At 39.7% G+C, this 16,894-nt stretch overlaps 1 protein-coding gene across 2 annotated transcripts in view; it reads left to right on the forward strand.

Moving 5' to 3' along the window:
* necab2 (N-terminal EF-hand calcium binding protein 2) overlaps positions 1 to 16,894 on the forward strand; it is a 201,501-nt gene that overhangs the window by 18,975 nt on the left and 165,632 nt on the right. The window lies entirely within an intron of this gene.

Genomic DNA, 16,894 nt, shown 5'->3' on the forward strand with positions numbered 1-16,894 from the left:
CTTGCAGCAGCACCTCTAATATAACACAGTCCACCGAGCTGCTGCTGCTGTTTGAAGCTTAATCTTTGCAAGTTAAATGGAAATGTAATGCAATAATAACTCGGGTGATTATTTTAATTGCATGTTTTCTGCAACTGCTGACCGAATGAAATCAAGTTGTATTTGCATTTTAATTGCACAATTTAAAATGAGTCCAAACCGCATTTAATCCTGAATCCTTTGCCACAATATGTTATTACATTTTTGCACCATTAATTTGTAATATTTGTCCAAACACATTTTTAAATTTTCTCCTTTTACCTGCTTCACACCTGAAAAAGGAATGTAAGCACAAGTTTTAAAGAGATTCATTCCAGTCGTTTACACTAAAATTGCGACGTCACACTTGATTTGACTAAAATAACAATATATTATCTTACCATTCACTGGAAAACTAACGTCCATGACCTCCAGCAATTTCTGAAAGTGTCTTATGTGTGACTACTGAACTCTGAGCTTGGTGGAGAGTGGTGTTGCTATGGGCTCATCTTGTAGTCACGGTTAACACAATCCCATTCCGGGGCACCATTGGTCCAACTGAACACAAGACATTTTTAAGCAACCTGGTCTCACAGGAATCCGTGAAATAGCCACGGATTCGCTTAACTCAAAATCCGTGGAATAGCCACGGAATCACTCAAGTTTCCGTGAAACTGACACGGATTTCGCTACAATGCAAGTTAATGACAGTCATATCCCGTGGCTATTCCATGGATATTTGTTCCTATTGTCAGAACAAAAAACATGGCGGACAGTTCTCTCATTTTTAGTGAAAAATCAATATTTTGACTTAGTTTCTGCATAAAAATGGATTTTGATCACATTTCTAGCGAGAAATATATGTTTTATTTTCTAAATATTCACTCAGTGAATGTACATAATCACTTTGTATGTTGGAATAGCCACGGGATATGACTGTCATTAACTTGCATTGTAGCGAAATCCGTGTCAGTTTCACGGAACTTTGAGTGATTCCGTGGCTATTCCACAGATTTTGAGTTAAGCAAATCCGTGGCTATTTCACGGATTCCTGTGAGACCAGGTTGTTTTTAAGTGTCCAAAATGTTAAAGTTAACTTTCATGAACTGAAACCACACTGGGAAATACCCCTTTTCCACCAAGACATTTAGAGGGCCGGTTCGTAACTGGTGCCTAATCTCGAACCAGTTCCTCGCTTTTCAACTGCCAAAGAACCGGCTCCCGGCCAGGAAAACTGGTTCTCGGCACCAACTCTTCGCTGGTCTCGAACAGCGAACCACTTACGTCAGAGGTTGAGGGCGGGATTAATGTGACCAACAAGACCAATTTAAATGTGTATCATTAATTTTATTTCATATGTCTAACTGCAATGTGATTGATACAGGCTACCGTTAGCTTGCAACAAAGTCTAACATTAACATCTTTCATCGTTGAGTGTTAATCGCCGTCCATAGCAACCAAGACTAGCAGAACAAATGTGTTGTGAACCTGGTCTCACAGGAATCCGTGAAATAGCCACGGATTCTTTTAACTCAAAATCCGTGGAATAGCCACGGAATCACTCACATTTCCGTGAAACTGACACGGATTTCGCTACAATGCAAGTTAATGACAGTCATATCCCGTGGCTACTCCATGGATATTTGTTCCTATTGGTTTGTTCCAAGTCACGTGACTTTCAAGGTCCCGGCGGTCAGAACAAAAACATGGCGGACAGTTCTCTCATTTTTAGTGAAAAAATCAATATTTTGACTTAGTTTCTGCATAAAAATGGATTTTGATCACATTTCTAGCAAGAAATATATGTTTTATTTCCTAAATATTCACTCAGTGAATGTACATAATCACTTTGTATGTTGGAATAGCCACGGGATATGACTGTCATTAACTTGCATTGTAGCGAAATCCGTGTCAGTTTCACGGAAATTTGAGTGATTCCGTGGCTATTCCATGGATTTTGAGTTAAGCAAATCCGTGGCTATTTCACGGATTCCTGTGAGACCAGGTTCTGTGTTGTACATGTCGTGTTTGCATGCCAATGTAGCCTTGCAAAGCCAGGAGCAACATTTCTAAAGAGACGATGTAGTCTGCCATTGTTGTTATTATGCTTGAAGTTTGCGCTAGCTTTTCTGGGAAAACAAAGACATATACAAGGAGGTTCTATAAGTTCTGAGAAGGTTTTTAACTACGAACCAGCACCAGAACTAGGTCCGCATTGGACAAAAAGCGGAAACGGAGCGCTGTGTTAATGACCTGTCAATCAGGTCAAGGTAGCCCCGCCTTAAAGCAAACCCTGCCTTATTATCTATTTTACTCCATAATCTACGTCGTACTGTATTAAAAATGACTTGAAACTAGCAACTGAAACCATAAACCTATTGGGAAAGTATTTTCTGAGGTAATAAATCAAGTGAGAAATTAGGTAATTTCTCTATTGACTTTAATTTATCACACTTATATTTCTGTCGCCCCCTGCCGGTCTGACCACACTGTAAAAAATGTTTGTAGAAATGACAGTAAAACACTGTCAAATACATTAGAAATAGGGCGTAAAATTACAAATTGTATATCACCGTAGTAGACACTTTTAATTATCGTAAATCAAAGAATAGCACAAAACTGTCATAAACTGGAAGAAACACACAGTTTTGCTGTAAAAAAAAATATAACATTTTCATGCAAAATTTATGGAGAAATACCATGATGTGTGAATGAATGACACAATAACCCTAAAAATAAGTTTTTGCTGATATTTACATTTAAATTTAGAATAGAAAACCCACTCACTGTATTTTTTACGGTGAAGTTCTGGCAACCACAGCTGCTGGTATTTTTCCGTAAATTAAACTTTTTTTTTTTTTACAGTGCAGGGACATAAGTGAGAAGACTTGTGGGTTAACCATGGTTGTGTGTTGGTCCTTATACTGAGCCTTTCCTTCTGGTTTTTTTTTTTCTCTGACTATTACATCCAATCTGTTTAAGGAGAAAAACATTTTCATAACAACTTGGACTTTGACAACTTGGTGAAGGGATACAAGCGGGGACGCAGAAATATCCTGTCTGCGTTCTCATCAGTTGGCGGGTGAGTTTAGTTTGAGTTGCTTCTTGCCTTGTGACTCATCAGCCATCTGCTAATTATCTTCACAGTGTTTGACATAAAGACAGAAAGCAGACAGAGTTTAGGGAGGCTTGTTTATCCATGCTGTCAAGACTAGACAGAATTACAACCTTGCAGCAAATTGAAGGGTGCAGCTGCTCAATGTGGTCAAACACTGTTACATTAATGAAAGGCATATTTGGCGCACAAACTCTCTTAGTAGTGCACTTCACTTCTACCTGTCAGATCACTCTTAAATCCTCTTTTTCCTGGATAATACCCATTGAATGGTGTGAGAACATTGAAACAGGGTGACAAGTCTTTTCAACTCTCTCTCCCACAGATAGACATCAATATTTCTTAGTTATCATTCCTGCTCACTGTGGCGACAACGTTCTGCATTGACTGTGTAGAGCAGGGATCTCAAACTCAAATTACCTGGGGGCTGCTGGAGGCAGTATCAAAATGACCAAAAAACCCCACAAAATTACTAAAAAACCCCACAAAATGACCGAAAAAAACCCCTAAATTACTTAAAAAAGACACAAAATGACAGAAAAAACTAAATTAATTAAAAAAGACACAAAATTACCAAAAAAAGACACAAAATTACAAAATAAGACACAAAATGACCAAAAACGACACAAAATTACAAAAAAAAGACAAAATTGTTTAAAAAAAAAAAGACACAAAATTACCAAAAAAGTAATTAAAGGGACCTTCCACACACAACACGGTAAAGTGCCATTCATATAAAACTCACATTAAACTTTCATATCAAGGTGAGGGCCACAGAATATCGTAACGAGGGCCACAATTGGCCCGCGGGCTGCGAGTTTGAGACCCATGCTGTAGAGTGAGTTTGACAGAGCAGAACTGTCTACCAATCTACATTATTTTCAAGTAACATCTTACTTACAAGAACTGGCTTATTGATAGTGTTAAAGGAGCGAGAATATAAATTGAGGGAGGATGAGGACGGATGAAGAGATCTGGCTGTGTCGCTGTCAACAGAAACAATGAGACAGAGAGAAAACAAGACATTAATCCGTTCTGAAAGCTGACAAGAAGCAGACATAAGGGAGAGACGGGAGTGAGAGGTGAGGCTGAGCATGATGGCCCGTGCTGGAGCATTTACTTCATGGTTTATTCAACAGGAATCAGCCGATTCACTGGTGCACAGGTCTTAGAAAGAGCCTGGATTACATCTCTGTTTCCCAAACCTGCTTTAAGGTTGATGTCTCAGCACTGAAAAGTTTAAGGGAATAGTTTGACATTTTGGGAAATACGTGTATTCACTTTCTTACCTTGAGTTAAATAAGAAGATTGATATCGATCGATGATAAATCAATGCTGCCAGGAGCTGGTTAGCTTAGCTTAATGTCAGACTGGAAGTAGGTGACACAGACTCTGCCCCAAATTTTATTTTACCAGTTCCTTTAATAACTCCTCGTTACACTACAACTTGCTATTTATACCCATTCTCATTGAGATGTAACATGTTTATGAGTGAGCTGGCAAACAATATATATTCTGCATATTTTTTTAAAGTCTTAAAGTGAATGTTGATGATAGCCTTCTTCTGACAGAAGTGCAAAGGGTGGTATGTATACTTGTAGCATTTAAATATAATTAAATATAAATATAACCAATTAAAACCAACCTTATCAGGAACAAACATCTGCTGATAACAGCTACCTAACAAAACAGAAACCATCTGCATATTGATTTGACGTGGCCTTGATTTTTCTTGTCTAGACAATGTCCCATCCACAGACATGGAGGTGGCGGTATTTATGACCTATACTGCGGGTGCTGTAATTTAGTTTTTCTTTATGTACATATGGCCTTAAAACAGTAGTTTTTGTTATGTGAGAGGGTCAATGCCCCTCTCATATCTGTAGTGGGTTAGCATAGCTCAGCATAAAAACTAGAAATGAAGAAACCGCTAGTTAACACAATCTGCCTTAAACAAATGAGATATAACGTTTTAATTTGTAAGCTTTAGAGGTGCTGGAAGGCCGATTTTCATTAGAGTCAGAATAGCTGTCGTCCCATTTTCAGTCTTTGTGCTAAGCTAAGCTAAATGGCTGTTCGCTAGCCTTATATTTAATGGATAGATATTGAGTTTATCCTTTAAGTAACTGGAACAATAGATGATTTAAAAGAAATTGTGAACAAAGTGTGGTATTCTTTCTGCTGTCGCTTGATTAATTCATGGGTAAAATGATTAATATTTAAGATTTAAGATTAATTACTTTATTAATCCTACAATGGGGAAATTCAACCTCTGCATTTAACCCATCCTGTTTGACACACAAGTGAACAAACTATGCAAGGACCAGTGAGCAGCACATTACTGCACCCGGTTTGTGACAATGTGATGAAACATCCATCATTGAAAAAAATGACTCTTTTGAGGCTTTAAAGACTGAAACAACATCGTAACTATCGTAGCTTTATAACCGAATATTTCTGTCTGGTGAGACTTTAAAGAACAGCAGACAATCATGCACAGCAATGAAATGATTAGTTATGCATGTAGGTTACGTTTCTGTTCGCAGTTGGAAGGTTTTTGACTGTGAACAGTGAAACATTGAGCTCTCTGCCGGTAGACGCTGCAGCTCATCAGTCAGCCAGTCAGTCAGAATGGTGTCATGTGTATCTAATTACCTGCGGTCTTTAATCACTGACGCCGGTGCTAACAAGCCCCAGAGTGCTGCACACCGAGGGAGACAGAGAAGAGACAAAAGCAGAGGGGAAGTGCTGTCAGAGTGACAGGAAATGAAGGAAAAATACGGGCAGGAAAAGGCTTTTGCTGAAGGATACAAGAGGGTAGTCAGGATCTGCTGCTGCTATTTCTTTTTTTTCTTGGAGAATCTGATATATTGATTTCTTTATATGAAACTTGCAGCTGAAAGGTATATATCGTAGACACCGAATCGGTTCGTGTTACTATGGGGTCATGTCTATGTTCCCTGGGTCCCTTTTACACCTTTTAAAATGCGTTTTGGTCTAAAGAAAATGTGTCTAATCATATCGTAAACTAGTCCATTTATGATGGATTTACTAGCAAGATTGCAACTAGCGACTCGAGTTGATGCTGTTATGTGACGTAATAATAGTGTAACGAAATCCGAACACAAATGGTCAGATGGACACCCTTGTGTCTCATCTGTCCACTGTGATCTGATCGCCCACAACACAGTTTAAAAGCAAGTGTAAACAGGGTCTTTGTTTCCCATATCTTATGCTCCCAGAATCCCATGTTTCTAACTTAGGCTTAGAAATGAGGTCTAGAACAATGTTTAATTCATATTTGGAAACAGGTCATGGCTAGGAAAGAAGTCAGGTCAGGCTAAGTTGAGGTATCAATAACAACTGATGAATCCTATCAAACCAAACAGGTTAAAGTTTGTGGGTTAAGGTTAGGGTCAATTGGATAATATTCATGAAATAGCCCCCTCTGGGTGGGGAGAGAGGTACTGCCTCAAGCGAAGGAGTTCAAGTATCTCTGGGTCTTGTTCAGCAGTGAGGGTAGAACGGAGCGTGAGATGGACAGGCGGTTTGGTGCAGCGTCAGCAGTGATGCAGGCGTAGTACCGGACCGTCGTGGTGAAGAAGGAGCTGAGCCTGAAGGCAAAGCTCTCGATTTACCGCTCCATCTATGCTCCAACCCTCACCTATGGTCATGAGCTTTGGGTAGTGACCGAAAGAACAAAATTGCGGATACAAGCGGCTGAAATGAGTTTCCTCTGTAGGGTGGCTGGGCTCAGCCTTAGGTAAATGTGAAGTTCAGCAGACAGCTATCTTAATTTAACATAAAGAGCATATCACTTCTTGTAAAATGAGATACCTGAATGGCAGGTTTCCAGGCTTTAACCTAGCTTAGAGCACAGTGGTGGTTGTAGCTTCAAATTTAGTGTCCAGACATGAAAGTGGTATTGATCTTCTCATATAACTCTTGGGAGGAAAGGAAATAAGTCTAATTCCAAAAATGTCAAACTATTCCTTTGAATTTGCAGGGATCAAAGAGATTGACTTTTCCTAAGTAACAGTTAACAATATCTGAGTGGACCAGGCTTTTCTCATTCACTGTTTCCAGTTACAGCTACGAAAAGTCATTTATAGATAGCCCATATCATTGTGAGTCAGGCGCATATTATGACCCATATTGATGCTTGGTGTCCGGCAGCTAAGTTAGGCAACTTAGTTGAAGTTAAAGATCGGGAAAGTATAAAAGGATGGTTGCTAGTGGTGGTGGATGGGTCAAGCTAAGACCTGACCCAGGAGAATCCTCCGAAACCAAAAGGCAAAGCTCTCGATTTACCGGTCCATCTACGGTCCAACCCTCACCTATGGTCATGAGCTTTGGGTAGTGACCGAAAGAACAAAATTGCGGATACAAGCGTCTGAAATGAGCTTCCTCCGTAGGGTGGCTGGGCTCAGCCTTAGAGATAGGGGGAGGAGCTCAGACATCCGGAGGGAGCTCGGAGTAGAGCCGCTGCTCCTTCACGTTGAAAGGAGTCAGCTGAGGTGGTTTGGACATCTGGTAAGGATCCTCCCGGGCGCCTCCCGTTAGAGGAGTTCCAGGTCCAACTGGTAGGAGGCCCCGGGGAAGACCCAGAACACGGTGGAGGGATTATATCTCTCTCCTGGTCTGGGAAAGCTGGACGTTGTGGCTGGGGAGAGGGACGTCTGGAATGCCCTGCTTAGCCTGCTGCCCCCGCAACCCGGCCCCGGATAAGTGGATGAAAATGGATGGATGGACTAACTAAAAACAGGCTATTTGACCCTAACACAATAGGAGGATTAATGTGTCTGGTAACTGAATTGAATTGAGGAACATCAGACAAACACTCCCATTGCTGTCAGCTGCCCAGAATCCATTAACATGTGTGTTCACAGTGACAAGCCTGTATAATGATGCAAAAAAAGACTAAACCACTTATTCGTTTTAGGACAGCTGTATGTTACCTTTAACCAAGGCAGACATTGCAGAGAAAGTTATCTGTGATAAAAAGTTTTCTTCTTCTACACTCACTCAGTATCTCAGTGTGTGCTGGCTGCAGGGCTGTGGAAGGGTTGCTGGTTGTTCTGAAATGACTTAATTAAAACTCTGTATGGTGCTGAAGCACTGAAATCATATCCAGTCCACTGCTTACAGCGCTCAACGTTAATGCAGGGTGAAAGAAAAAGAAGGAAGAAAAATCTTTCCGTCTCAACTCACCTTTTTATTAGGTCAATATCCTTTAGAGAAAGAGTAGCTTTTGTCTTCAAGGTAAATGTATATGGACTATTTAAGAGTGGCTATTTTGCTTTAAAAAAAAGAAAAATCCCTACTCCTGCTACATTTTTACTTCATGCTGATCACTAGCTGTTTCAAATCTTGGCACAACAACATCCTCATAGAATCATTATCATACTGCTCTTTTACTGTAGATGTGCAGTATACAGAAAGCCAGAGCCAGCCAGAGGATACTATTGCATACTTTAATAATGTTACCACTTCAGATTCAGGAATGCCTACTTTCATTTCTTCTATACATCAGATTGTTGAGTCAACACACTATTGGCAGCATATAGCAGAGAGAAAATATAACCAAGCCATCTGCATATAAGATTTGCAACAGCACAACCTGTTTTGCAAGCCAAAAAAAAAAAAATCCTGATCCAAAATGCAAGATGTGGAATCAAAGAAGAAGTTTGACAAGTTATGCATGTATGCTTATTCACTTTGAGGATAAATACAACTGGTCTTTTCAGTAAATGTGAAGTTCAGCAGACAGCTATCTTAATTTAACATAAAGAGCATATCACTTCTTGTAAAATGAGATACCTGAATGGCAGGTTTCCAGTCTTTAACCTAGCTTAGAGCACAGTGGTGGTTGTAGCTTCAAATTTAGTGTCCAGACATGAAAGTGGTATTGATCTTCTCATATAACTCTTGGCAAGAAAGGAAATAAGTCTAATTCCAAAAATGTCAAACTATTCCTTTGAATTCGCAGGGATCAAAGAGATTGACTTTTCCTAAGTAACAGTTAACAGTATCTGAGTGGACCAGGCTTTTCTCATTCACTGTTTCCAGTTACAGCTACGAAAAGTCATTTATAGATAGCCCAAATCATTGTGAGTCAGGCGCATATTATGACCCATATTGATGTTTGGTGTCCGGCAGCTAAGTTAGGCAACTTAGTTGAAGTTAAAGATCGGGTAAAGTCTAAAAGGATGGTTGCTAGTGGTGGTGGATGGGTCAAACTAAGACCTGACCCAGGAGAATCCTCCGAAACCAAAAGTCAAGTTATAATTTTTAAGTTAACGTTGACAGTCCGTGGCCTAGAGGTTAGGAATTGGGCTTGTAACTGGAGAGTCGAATCCCGGTACTGACAGGTCTAGGACTGAAGTGCCCCTGAGCAAGGCACCTAACCCCCCTCCACAGCTCCCCGGGTGCAGTAATGTGCTGCCCACTGCTCCTTGCATGGTGTGTTCACTTGTGTGTAAAAAAAAAAGGATGGGTTAATTGCAATTAATCCCATTGTGGGATTAATAAAGTAATCTTCTATAATGGTCATATTTCGTAAAATATCATATGATATGTGTGGATATGTGTGTCAACAAAATGGCCTGTTTTCAAACTTTATTGATTAGGAGCCCAGTTTTTCATAATATAACAAGGCTCCTGTAGTTGTCAGTAACAAACCAAAGAGTGTGAATGGGTTAATGTTGTGGAGCTGGAGCGATGTGATGTGAAGGAAACAGCGGAGTGAAAAGTAAAAAGGATTGAGAGCAGGTTCCTTTGGTGGCCTACAGAAGAAAGAGCGAGGAAGGGAGGAGACCAGAGAGGATTGGAGTCTCTTTGTTCGCTGTGTTGGTCGTCTGGATTTGGATCAAAGGCTGGGAGTTAAGACGCCCTTTGAAGACATTTCCTCACCTGATGCTTTCTGCCCTCCACTGGGTCAGGATCAATCCCTCCTCTTTTCACCTCATTCACTTGATATATTTCTGTGGCATGAATAACAGCAAGAGCACAGAGCTGAAATGGAAGCCTTTAGATACAGAATTGTAATTTTCTAAAAAAAAGAGGGGAGGACGGTCGAATTTGGGCACAGCGCTTTGAAATCAGTCCGATATACAGTAAGAGTAGAATATAATAGAAGTCTTTTATCTTGAGCCTTCGTTTTTTCATTTTAAAAGTTTCAAAGTATCTGTACTTTGAAAAGAAGCAACCAAAGTTTGGAATTCTTTTCATGTGTACTAGAGATATTTTATAATAGAATAGTTTTTCTTGAACGTTTGAATTTGAAATGATAATGATAGTGTAGAGCAACTGTTCTCAACCTTGGGGTCGGGACCCCAATTGGGGTCGCGAGATGATTTCTGGGGGTCGCCAAATCATTTTGGAAGTCAGCTCTGTCTCCACTGTGTTAAAGTGTTCATGTGTTAATGTGTTTTAGTCTTTTTGGTCATTTTGTATCTTTTCTTTAGTCATTTTGTGTCTTTTCTGGTAATTTTGTGTCTTTTTTTTGTCATTTTGTGGTCAATTTGTGTCTTTTTTTGGTCATTTTGTTTCTTTTTTTGGTCATTTTGTTTCTTTTTTGGGTCATTTTGTGTCTTTTTTGGGTCATTTTTTTTCTTTTTTGGGTTATTTTGTTTCTTTTTTTGGTCATTGGGTGTCTTTTTTGGTCAATTTGTGTCTTTTTTTGGCATTTTGTGTCTTTTTTGTGTCTTTTTGGTCATTTTGTGTCTTTTCTGGTCATTTTGTTTACTTTTTTTGGTCATTTTGGTTCTTTTTTGGGTGATCTGAACTGTGCGTGTGAGATTCTGTTCAGTGAGTGGGGGTCGCGGACAACATGCATGTTAAATTGGGGGTCGCGACTCAAAAAGGTTGAGAACTACTGGTGTAGAGTATAGAGTCCTAGAGTTCTTTTCTTTCTTTTTTTGTAGTCAAACAAAATCCTTTTCTCCTGAACTGAATTTTCTCCCCGTCCTGCCCACTTGTCCGATGTTTTTTGTCTCTTTGTTCCACTGTCTTCTCACCCCCTCTCCCTCTTTCCCTCCTTCGCTCCATGCGAGCACCAAGGCCTTTTAAACTGGCCCTTGGTGCTCGCGTGGCACGACTCCCTGGCCAAGCCACATTTGGCAGCACTGCTGAAACAAAGCTGAGCCGCCTGTGGGATGAGTGGGCATTTGGCACCCTCACCCTTTCTCTTTCCCAGCCGTGAACCTCCTGACTGCACCCAATTCTGTATAATATACCCTTTCCTCCTCACTCTACCCTAATATTCCCCTTTGTTCTCAGCTTGCTCTCTCTATCTGCCCCTTTCATATCTCACTGTATATCCCTCTACTTTTCTCTCAGCTAGTGTACCCTCCAGTTCCTGCTGTATAATCGTGTCTGTTCTACCCTCGTTTCCTCTCTCCAGCCTTCCTTCAGCTCCTGATCTCCTCTCTAAAGCTATACAGAGCTCTCAGTGTGTAACAGAGGGATGTAACTGAGAAAAGAAAGGACAGACAATAGGAGAACTAAAGAGATTCACAGAAGATGGAGATTATGAAATGCTATCTCAAGTAGTTTGTGGTCATATAATCCACTTTAAAGGCAGATTTCAATGTAAAACTGAGGTTTTAATACTGTGAATTGTGGATCCCATGGGAGAGTTTGGCCCTCATGGAGGCACTAAAGGTACTTTGAAGTTGCCGAAGTGCTGCAGTTTTCAACAAAAGTACTCAGACTACATAAGAAATTATATTAATGCTTTTCTTCAGTATCTGTGTAATGCAGTCATAGTTATCTGTATTGAATCCAAGGCTACATTATACTTCCTGTTGACATCTTCCAGGGATAGTTTCAAGCCTTTGGCCATGTTTTCCCCAAATATACACTACCGGTCAAAAGTTTTAGAACACCCCAACGTTTCCAGTTTTTTATTGAAAATCAAGCAGTTCAAGTCAAATCAACAGCTTGAAAGGGTACAAAGGTAAGTGGTGAACTGCCAGAGGTAAATAAAAAAAGGTAAAATATAACGTACATTTCAGAATTATACAAGTAGGCCTTTTTTCAGGGAACAAGAAGTGGGTTAACAACTTAACTCTATGGAGTCTTGGGCTATTTTGTCCATTTTTTTACAGTCTTTGTAAGTCATTTTGTGTCTTTTTTTGGTCATTTTGTGTCTTTTGGTGTCTTTTTTGTCATTTTGTGTCTTTTTTTGGTCATTTTGTGTCTTTTTTTAGTCCTTTAGTCCAACATAAAATGTGATTTTGAATCTTTTTTTACTTTCAAAACACTATCATGCTCAATAAAGAATTTTAAATGTTGCAAATGTGCATTCATTTAAGAGTACACTGAGACATTAAACTGCATCATTTTCAATTAAATTCTGGAAAAGTTAGTGTGTTCTAAAACTTTTGACCAGTAGTGTATGTTAGACAAAGATTCTAATAGAAGTGACAGACTCCTACCACGACCGCAGTTGATTAATCAATTAACATGCGTTTAAAACGTTCAAAACACATCGGGAGCGGGATATTTTTGTGATTTAAACAGCTTTCTATGCAGATGATGCTTCACTTAATGCGACAGCAGACAGAGTCCGCGTTGATTGCACGACAGAATGTTTGTCTCCCTAACAACATGTCTGAGAATAAATAGGTCCACTTAGTCAGTCACATACAGACCTGAGTGTAGGGCTGCCCTTCAGCTGACCTGTATTCTTTGTGGAGTGAACACGCCTCTGCATTACTTGTCTAAACCATACACCATCCAAATTAACCAAAAAGCTTTTAAACCTGATTATCCTTGACTATACAAAATAAGCCCCTTTTGAAATGACATGTTTGCGTAATCAGAATGGCCTTTTTCACCGGTGGTTAGAAACCTTCATAATCACCTTTATAAAGCTGCACACAGGGCTCAAGTAGTCCTCAGACCATTGACTGATGTCAGTGTTAGAAAGGAAATGATTGAAACTAAAGGCCAAGGAAATTATGAGTCTAAACAAAGTAAAGCCTTTAATCAGTCCTACCAGATTCCTAAGTGCCGCAGGTGTGAAAGGCAATCATTGATTCATTGATGTGACCTTTTAAACCACACACACACACACATACACACACACATACACACACACACACACACACACACACACACACACACACACACACATATACATACGTATCCTCTTGAGAAATCTGAACAGACAAACAGTGATGAGATCAGAGCTGTATTGTGTCCTGAACAGATTACACCCAGCAATTTTGTGTGTGTGTGTGTGTGTGTTTGTGTGTGTGTGTGTGAATATATTGCCAATAAAAAGTAAGTAAGTAATCTCTTGCATTTATCTGCATTTTTGCAGACTTTGGTCAGTAATTGTGGTCAGGTATTCTTCAAATTCACAATAATGGACATGCTACATCTGTTGAAATAGAAATCATAAAAACAAAATCATGCCATGTTGGATAAAAAAAGTGAACCTTTTTTTGTAGTTACTAGTTAAACCTTATTAAACCTACACATTGGCGCAAATACATTTGAAACTTGAAATGATCAAAAGTACAGTATGAGGATGTGGAAATATATTTCACAATTAAATACATCTACATATATGGCAATGTTAGAACAATCTGATGCATTAAAGGCTTTCAACATTAGTTTAGAAAACACAACATATGCTTGATATCAAAACATGTACAGTATAAACTACAGCGCTTTCTGTTACTATGTCCGAAGTAGTCTCTGTGGCAGCTTGTGCTTCTGTAAACTTAAAAAGGCAGATAATGTATTCTTTTGGAATGGGATTTTAGTGCACAGCATGTGAATTTGATTATGAATTGCGGCATTAATTCACAGTAATTGAGCCCAAGTCATGATTAAGGTAAACACAATGACAGGTCAGGCTTAGCAGTGTACAACACAAACTTTAAATTGGACCACAAGTCTCTGAAAAATGAAGGTCTTCTACTAACGTCACTATTCATTCACCTTTTCAGTGATTGCAAGGACAGCTAGAGAGTATCTGGCCAGTGAAAATGGAAAAAAATAAAACCTGCCTGCAATTCATCCTCTTTTTATGAGAAGTTGCAGTCTCAGCGGAGTTCAATGATCAATTGGGAGGTAGAAAAGTAATGAAGCATGTGACTTCTGACAATGCAGGCTTCTGAGGCAGCATCCATTATCTCACTGTGAAATTTGCTTGTTTCTGGATTACGCTATTATTAGCGGAGGGAGTACCTGCCACAGCATCTGAAAACTGAGGCACCTCAGCGTCAAAAAGCAGTGGGGTTACCATGGTGAAGGCAACTACAGCATATGATTGGCAGCGCTGATGATCAGAAGCAAAGCTGCTCAGTGTTTGTTCTTCCTTGAGCTTCGTATTGAGAGAGAATCTAACAGCGGCAGCTAATTCCTGACTTTTTTCTCTCTTAATGAGCAGCGGTTGGGAGCTGCCACTCAGGAGAGGATGTGTGTACTCTGATTAGTATCTGAACCGTCTGTGTGTATTATTATTGGAAGAGTGGGGCTCTTCTGTTATGAGCCTGCAAGCACCAGGGGCACTTAAGGCATGACATTTACGTGGCTCATAATTAACACCATGGCCTCGTCGGGTGTGTCTGAGTGTGTGTGTGTGTGTGTGTGTCAGGTGCATAATAACTCTGCTTAAAGGTCTCTTAGAGGAATCAACCAGGATGGAGTCGACTCAATTTTATCATTTATTAGTGATTTCCAAACTTTGCTTAGTGTTATCAGCACTGCTACGTAAACCTTTTGAACTGTCCATCACTATGACTACAAAGCTTACAATACACCTGTTTTTAGATTCAAGTTCAACAGGCAACTAATGAAAGAGTGTATTGATTATTAATCCTAACAGAGCCAAGAACTACTGCACATAAAGGTAAAAATGTGATTTTTTTTTTTAGTTCAGATCAAGGGACCAGTAACCCTAGTTACCACTCAGTTGCCCCTGGTTACAGCATCCCTCTGTTCTCCTCCCATGAGGCGTTATCGGCTGCTGTTGCCATGACACCTAAGTTAACCCCACCCCCACCTTTCTCTGCCCCCCAAAAATCCTCCACACAAGACTTACAGCACTTTGCAGAGGACTTGTGCAGCCCACACTGAGGACACACTGTGCTGAGTGACAAAGTGGTTCAGGTGTGTTATGTTAGACATTAAGGCAACCCACAACACTTAATCAACTATCAATTATCAACTATTTTGACAATTGATTTTTGTAGTTTTTAGCCATGCAAGCTCATGCAAAACATGTTAACATGCTAAAGATCCGTAGCTTCACTGTGGCTTTAGACTTTTAGGCTCAGTTCAGACTGCAGGCAAAAGTGGACCAAATCCATTTTTTTTGCTCATGTGTGACTATGAGATCAGATTTTTTTTCCTAATATGGCGTGAAACGGTGCAAATCACATGGAATCCGTTTTTTCCAATCGGATATCAGCCTCTTTTATATGTGGTCCTTAATCAGATACAGGTCTGATGTTTCCAATGCGACCTCAGTCTGAATGTGACTTTTATGTCACTCTACAGCGACAATTATGCAGATTCGCTCAGATGCGGTACACTGCAAAAAAGCCAACTTGTATTTTTTGGCCTAAAACAGTGATTTAAGTTGGTAAAACTTGGAAATATAAATTACTGACATTTAGGGCAATAATGTAAGTTAGCACAACAAAGGAAGCCAGTTGTCTGCTCAAAAACAAGTTGGTGAGTTGTTGTTACTTATATCTTTAAGTTGGGGTTCACAACAAGGGACAATAGTTCTGATAACTCTTATTTCTTTGTTGTGAAATTCGGTCATCAGCGAAAGCTAGCGGCTAACTGATGCTAGCAGCTAACTGATGCTAGCGGTGCTGCTTGTTACAGCTACAAGAGTAGCCGTTAGCGTATCAATGCTAACTCAAAATTTTGGTCGCAACATTAGACATTTCATGACATTTCATAGCACCGTTACAACCGTGCCAGAGTTGAGCAAACTCAAAAACAAAACTTAAAATATTTAGTTTAATTGTCCAACTTAAAATTTTATCGAAGTTTGTTGCCTTGAAATTTTGAGTTCACCCAACTTTTCTTTTTTTGCAGTGTAATTACACGATCGATTATTACCACACACACAACTGTACAGATGTAGCAGCCATTGCTCCACAAAAGCCATAGTTAAAGTATTGCTCTCCTTCTGCTCATCCTTTTTGTCTTCATCATCTGCTCATAACTTCACCGGCTTACACGCTGACTTCATTAGTTTACTTCTGTACACTGTGGAGTGACGTCTTTGTTGTTGTTGTTCTTGCGCATGCGGGTCAGTTCAGGACTGGAGTCTGATATAGACTTCAGCCAAACAAAAAAATCGTATCTGAGCAAAAACTCTGAATTGAGCATTAAGACCCGCAATGTGAACGTAGTCTTGCTTTCGTGAAATTGTCAAACGTTTGTTGGTTTTACCTGAAGACACCATGGGCCCAGGGAAACTGTAGTGGGAAGATATTTTTTGGTGATGAAATTTATTGCTGCACAAGTTAAACTGAAAAAAGCTGCCTTATGGTGATAAGTAGTAAAAAGTGGTCATTGTCGTACTAGGTAACTTTTTCCTGTTGAAGTTGCAGTTATTTTTTCAACTCTATTACTTTACTTTAAATGTGCATACGGCATGGTGCCAGCTGACCCTTCAGACTCTGCTGAACACTGCAGTCTCTCACATATTTGCTGTCACTGTCACCTCTGATCTTAGTGTGACTTTCATTTTTATGTGATATTTATCTCCCTCCACACCTG

The sequence above is a fragment of the Centropristis striata genome, chromosome 6 (genome assembly GCF_030273125.1).
Source record: "Centropristis striata isolate RG_2023a ecotype Rhode Island chromosome 6, C.striata_1.0, whole genome shotgun sequence".
In the NCBI taxonomy this organism is placed as follows: Eukaryota; Metazoa; Chordata; class Actinopteri; order Perciformes; family Serranidae; genus Centropristis; species Centropristis striata.